Raw genomic sequence first — 7,163 nt, 5'->3', positions numbered from 1 at the left:
CTAGTAACCTGATGGAGGTTCCAGTTATAAGGGAAATAAATAGCAGATCCGTACCACATTGGGTGAGGCTGGTTGCAGGAAAGAATATTTAGTTTGTAGATAGAAAGTGAGACTAAAATATATATGAAAAAAATACTATTTACATGCAATAACGGGAGACAAAGACAAACACACGCCTATTTTTTATTAAATTTTTATTTCACCTTTATTTAACCAGATAGGCTAGTTAAGAACAAGTTATCATTTACAATTGCGACCTGGCCAAGATGAAGCATAGCAGTTTGAGCAGACAACACAGAGTTACACATGGAGTAAACAATAAACAAGTCAATAACACAGTAGAAAAAAAGAGAGTCTATATACATTGTGTGCAAAAGGCATGAGGAGGTAGGCAAATAATTACAATTTTGCAGATTAACACTGGAGTGATAAATGATCAGATGGTCATGTACAGGTAGAGATATTGGTGTGCAAAAGAGCAGAAAAGTAAATAAATAAAAACAGTATGGGGATGAGGTAGGTAAAATTGGGTGGGCTATTTACCGATAGACTATGTACAGCTGCAGCGATAGCAGATGTTTGAAGTTGGTGAGGGAGATAAAAGTCTCCAACTTCAGCGATTTTTTTTCAATTCGTTCCAGTCACAGGCAGCAGAGAACTGGAACGAAAGGCGGCCAAATGAGGTGTTGGCTTTAGGGATGATCAGTGAGATACACCTGCTGGAGCGCGTGCTACGGGTGGGTGTTGCCATCGTGACCAGTGAACTGAGATAAGGCGGAGCTTTACCTAGCATGGACTTGTAGATGACCTGGAACCAGTGGGTCTGGCGACGAATATGTAGCGAGGGCCAGCCGACTAGAGCATACAGGTCGCAGTGGTGGGTGGTATAAGGTGCTTTTGTGACAAAACGGATGGCACTGTGATAAACTGCATCCAGTTTGCTGAGTAGAGTGTTGGAAGCTATTTTGTAGATGACGTCGCCGAAGTCGAGGATCGGTAGGATAGTCAGTTTTACTAGGGTAAGTTTGGCGGCGTGAGTGAAGGAGGCTTTGTTGCGGAATAGAAAGCCGACTCTAGATTTGATTTTCGATTGGAGATATGAGTCTGGAAGGAGAGTTTACAGTCTAGCCAGACACCTAGGTACTTATAGATGTCCACATATTCAAGGTCGGAGCCATCCAGGGTGCGGGTGCAGGCAGCGAACGGTTGAAAAGCATGCATTTGGTTTTACTAGCGTTTAAGAGCAGTTGGAGGTCACGGAAGGAGTGTTGTATGGCATTGAAGCTCGTTTGGAGGTTAGATAGCACAGTGTCCAAGGACGGGCCGGAAGTATATAGAATGGTGTCGTCTGCGTAGAGGTGGATCAGGGAATCGCCCGCAGCAAGAGCAACATCATTGATATATACAGAGAAAAGAGTCGGCCCGAGATTTGAACCCTGTGGCACCCCCATAGAGACTGCCAGAGGACCGGACAGCATGCCCTCCGATTTGACACACTGAACTCTGTCTGCAAAGTAGTTGGCACCAGGCAAGGCAGTCATCAGAAAAACCGAGGCTACTGAGTCTGCCGATAAGAATATTGTGATTGACAGAGTCAAAAGCCTTGGCAAGGTCGATGAAGACTGCTGCACAGTACTGTCTTTTATCGATGACCGTTATGATATCGTTTAGTACCTTGAGCATGGCTGAGGTGCACCCGTGACTGGCTCGGAAACCAGATTGCACAGCGGAGAAGGTACGGTGGGATTGAGATGGTCAGTGACCTGTTTGTTGACTTGGCTTTCGAAGTCCTTAGATAGGCAGGAAGGATGGATATAGGTCTGTAACAGTTTGGGTCCAGGGTGTCTCCCCTTTGAAGAGGGGGATGACTGCGGCAGCTTTCCAATCCTTGGGGATCTCAGACGATATGAAAGAGAGGTTGAACAGAATGGTAATAGGGGTTGCGACAATGGCGGCGGATAGTTTCAGAAACAGTGGGTCCAGATTGTCAAGCCCAGCTGATTTGTACAGGTCCAGGTTTTGCAGCTCTTTCAGAACATCTGCTATCTGGATTTGGGTAAAGGAGAACCTGGAGAGGCTTGGGCGAGTAGCTGCGGGGGGGACGGAGCTGTTGGCTGAGGTTGGAGTAGCCAGGCGGAAGGCATGGCCAGCCATTGAGAAATGCTTGTTGAAGTTTTCGATAATCATGGATTTATCGTTGGTGACCGTGTTACCTAGCCTCAGTGCAGTGGGCAGCTGGGAGGAGGTGCTCTTGTTCTCCATGGACTTCACAGTGTCCCAGAACTTTTTGGAGTTGGAGCTACAGGATGCAAATTTCTGCCTGAAGAAGCTGGCCTTAGCTTTCCTGACTGACTGCGTGTATTGGTTCCTGACTTCCCTGAGCAGTTGCATATCGCGGGGACTATTCGATGCTATTGCAGTCCGCCACAGGATGTTTTTGTGCTGGTCGAGGGCAGTCAGGTCTGGAGTGAACCAAGGGCTATATCTGTTCTTAGTTCTGCATTTTTTGAACGGAGCATGCTTATCTAAAATGGCGAAGAAGTTACTTTTAAAGAATGACCAGGCATCCTCAACTGACGGGATGAGGTCAATGTCCTTCCAGGATACCCGGGCCAGGTCGATTAGAAAGGCCTGCTCACAGAAGTGTTTTAGGAAGCGTTTGACAGTGATGAGGGGTGGTCGTTTGACTGCGGCTCCGTAGCGGATACAGGCAATGAGGCAGTGATCGCTGAGATCCTGGTTGAAGACGGCGGAGGTGTATTTGGAGGGCCAGTTGGTCAGGGTGACGTCTATGAGGGTGCCCTTGTTTACAGATTTAAGGTTGTATCTGGTGGGTTCCTTGATGATTTGTGTGAGATTGAGGGCATCTAGCTTAGATTGTAGGACTGCCGGGGTGTTAAGCATATCCCAGTTTTGGTCACCTAACAGAACAAACTCTGAAGCTAGATGGGGGGCGATCAATTCACAAATGGTGTCCAGGGCACAGCTGGGAGCTGAGGGGGGTCAGTAGCAGGTGGCAACAGTGAGAGACTTATTTCTGGAGAGAGTAATTTTTAAGATTAGTAGTTCGAACTGTTTGGGTATGGACCTGGAAAGTATGACATTACGATGCAGGCTATCTCTGCAGTAGACTGCAACTCCTCCCCCTTTGGCAGTTCTATCTTGATGGAAAATGTTATAGTTGGGTATGGAAATCTCAGAATTTTTGGTGGCCTTCCTGAGCCAGGATTCAGACACGGCAAGGACATCAGGGTTACGCCATCTTGGGTCTGGGACATTTCTAGCTAATTGTTAGAAAGTGTTTGACCCGGAGAACCCCAGAATGTTAATGTCCTCTTTTCTTCTCATCATATCACTGGGGTCACCAGGGTCATCAGGGTCCAGGTTTGGGTCTGTGGGGTCACCAGGGTTCAGGTTAAGGTCAGTGGGGTCACCAAGGTCCAGGTTCAGATCAGAGGGGACACCAGGGTCCAGGTTTGGGTCAGTGGGTTCACCAGGGTCACCGGGGTCCAGGTTCAGGTCATCGGGGTCACCAGGGTCCAGGTTCAGGTCAATGGGGTCACCAGGGTCCAGGTTCAGGTCAGTGGGGTCACTAGGGTCCAGGTTCAGGTCAGTGGGGTCATCAGGGTACAGGTTCAGGTCAGCGGGGTCACCAGGGTCCAGGTTCAGGTCAGCGTGGTCACCAGGGTCCAGGTTCAGATCAGTGGGCCTTGTTGGAGCAGAGAGGTCGGGGAGAGGACTAGCACGTTCACACGCCTCTTGCTCAAAGTCTGCTACCACCCAGAGGATGCCCACAGCCACAATGGCTGTGAGTCCCTGGGTAAGCAGTGTGCCTCTACTGGGTTGTATGAGGACCCAGGGTAAGCGGAGTGCCCCTACTGGGTTGTGGGAGGTCCCAGGGTATACAGAATGCCCCTACTGGGTTGTGGGAGGTCCCAGGGTAAGCAGAGTGTCCCTACTGGGTTGTGGGAGGTCCCAGGGTAAGCAGAGTGCCCCTTTTGATGGTCTTCCTAAGCCATGATTCAGACACGGCTAAGACATCCGGGTTGGCAGAGTGTGCCAAAGCAGTGAACAAAACACACTTAGGGTGGAGGCTTCTAATGTTAACATGCATGAAACCAAGGCTTTTATGGTTACAGAAGTCAACAAATGAGAGCACCTGGGGAATAGGAGTTTGGTCTATTTCACCTCTTAATTTCGCCTACTGTTCTGACTTGGTGATGCACATGTAGCCTATAACCTGTTTAAGAGAAATGTCATCATCAAATATTGTAAGAGCTTTCATTGTCCCCTTTATTTATCTTACGGTTCTGACTTGGCGTTCAGGGAGAATACTGTAAGAACGGCCCATGTTCTGAATTCTGTCGCTGTACATTTCAAAAGTGCTGAACAAATATTGACTCCGTCTTTCCTAGCTCGCACATTAATGTCTTCATCTAAATTACGGATTGTCTTATCCACTCGTCGTCCCCTTATGCTATAGTTTGTACTGTACATCTCAATTGTCATTAGAAACAACATTTGTTTAAGCAAGTCAGCAATATTAGGTATGTTTTTTCAAAAGGCTGTAAATGAGGATGAATGAACTGTTTCGCTGCCAGACAAGTCTCCGCTGATGGCCAGGTGTAGCAGAAGTAAGTGTTGGGTCTGAATTAATGAGAGGTCACAGTTAGTGACTACATTCAGAGTTAGTCCTGTCTGGTATAATTATCTCACTGAATGGTCAAGACTGGACAAGGAGTTAGGTCTGGTATAATTAGTGGTCAAGAACTCCTCTCTATGAAGATGAGTCCTGTCTGGTATACTTAGTGGTCAAGACTGGACAAGGAGGGTTGGATAAACTGGAAGGAATAGACCCCACTGGGACAGTCATGGGGTAGCTTCCCATTTCTGTAGTTTCCCATGCTTCGCAGTATGTTGGAAACACCCGCTTTAGCGACAGAAAGTCAACATACGAGAATACCCCTAGAGTCTGCGAGAGCGGGGGCGGAAGATGACTCATCGGCTGACAACATGGTAACGACTGGACTGGAAACGACTACGAGTAATGAGAGCATAGCACAAGAGAACACCACAGCAACTGTCACAAGTTCTGCTGCAACAGTGGGCCACAAACAGATGCAGGTATGTGTCTGTGGTTGGAGGAAAGTTACATCACACCATGGGTTGAGGATCCACCAGGGGAAGAAGGGGTGTTTGGGTAAAGAGAGACAGAGAACTCGCATTGATTACTTTCTGCGAAAGCGATCAAATCAGTCGAATGAAGCACAGCAACTGGACGCAAACCATAGTTTGCAGTGCATCAGTACCACTGTCATGGAGGACGTAAACTCAAGCACCGAAGTAGCAACTGAGGTGGAACCAACAACAGGAGTGGAACTCACCCAGCCTCCCAGACCTGCAGTCGAGAGGAGACTACCAGGGCACAGACCGTATGTGAAGTGGCCTGGCGCTAGTGACAAGAAGTTGTGGGAAACAGTGAATACTGACCTTACCTTGACCCTCGAGAAACTTCGAGGCACAGTGGAGAAGAAGTTGGAGAGGATGGGGGACATCATCTATGAGTACGGGACAGAAAGATTTGGAGTGGAAGAGGCAAAAGGCGGGAGAAAGGTTCCAACCCCACCAGTTTCCAGGAGGCAACAAGAAATCAAGCGCCTCGTTCAAGAAAGGCGGCAGCTTAAGAAACAGTGGAAGAAGGCCTCGGAAGTGGAAAAGGAGGGCATAGAGGCACTTCAGGCTGACATCAAAACCCGGTTGGCATCCCTCCGTAGAGCAGAGAACCTACGGAAACGCAGAAGGAAAAAAGAACAAACTAGAACTCGATTCTATAAAGATCCCTTCAAGTTCCTTAAAAGTCTCTTCACAAAGGTAAAAGGTGGAGCTCTAAAAACAACAAAGAAAGACCTAGAGGAGCACCGGAGAACAACGAACTTTGACTCAAAGCGACATGAACATCTGGCCATCCCATCAGATATCCCACCCATTGAAACCCCGGAACATCATATTGAGACCAGCCCTCCGACATGGAAAGAGGTGGAAAACACAGTTCGACGGGCAAGAACAGCATCAGCCCTGGGGCCAAATGGAGTCCCGTACAAAGTGTATAAGAACGCACCAGACGTCCTGAGGTTCCTCTGGAGGCTTATGAGAACAGCTTGGCAGAAGAAGATAATACCCAAAGTGTGGCGTAGGGCAGGCGGGGTCCTGATCCCTAAGGAGAAGGATGCAGTGAACATCAGCCAATTCCGCCCAATCTCCTTACTGAATGTCGAGGGTAAAATCTTCTTTAGGGTCATTGCCCAGAGGATGGCCGAGTACCTGCAAAGGAATGCGTACGTCGATACATCTGTACAGAAGGCAGGAATATCAGGGTTCTCTGGCTGCTTGGAACATTCCAGCATGATCTGGCACCAGATCCAAATGGCCAAGGTGGAGAAAAGGGACCTCCATGTAGTCTTCCTCGACTTCGCCAATGCATTTGGCTCTGTGCCCCATGAACTCCTGTGGTCTGCCTTCAGATTTTTCCACATACCGGACACCATCACAAACCTGGTGAAGTCGTACTTCCAGGATCTGCAGTTCTGCTTCACCACCTCAGAGTTCACCACCTCATGGCAGTGCCTGAATGTAGGTATAATGGCGGGATGTACCATTTCTCCGTTGGCATTCACAATGGCAATGGAGGTTATCATCAGATCCTCAAAATGGGTTGCTGGTGGACAGTGAGTCGACTCTGGTTTCCGCCTCCCTCCACTCAGAGCCTACATGGCCGACATTACAACATTGACCACCACTGTCCCATGCACCAGGAGACTGCTCAGAAAACTCGAGGAGAACATCAGCTGGGCCCGTATGAAGATTAAACCATCCAAGTCACGCAGCATCTCGATTGTGAAGGGAGTACTCTCTGACCTGAAATTCTTCATCGGAGATGACCAAATCCCAACAGTGTCTGAGCAGCCGGTAAAAGGCCTTGGAAGGTGGTATGATGCAAGCCTGAAGGACAAAGACCAGGTGCAACAGCTGCGCAAAGACATCAGTAGTAGCCTACAGTCCATCGACAACACCCAGCTACCTGGAAAGTTAAAGGCCTGGTGTCTGCAGTTTGGTCTCCTACCCCGGGTGTTGTGGCCCTTAGCACTGTATGAGGTTCCAATCTT

Source organism: Oncorhynchus tshawytscha, linkage group LG10 (assembly GCF_018296145.1).
Source record: "Oncorhynchus tshawytscha isolate Ot180627B linkage group LG10, Otsh_v2.0, whole genome shotgun sequence".
In the NCBI taxonomy this organism is placed as follows: domain Eukaryota; kingdom Metazoa; phylum Chordata; class Actinopteri; order Salmoniformes; family Salmonidae; genus Oncorhynchus; species Oncorhynchus tshawytscha.
The sequence above is the reverse complement of the archived record's forward strand: the minus strand, read 5'-3'. Positions refer to the sequence as shown.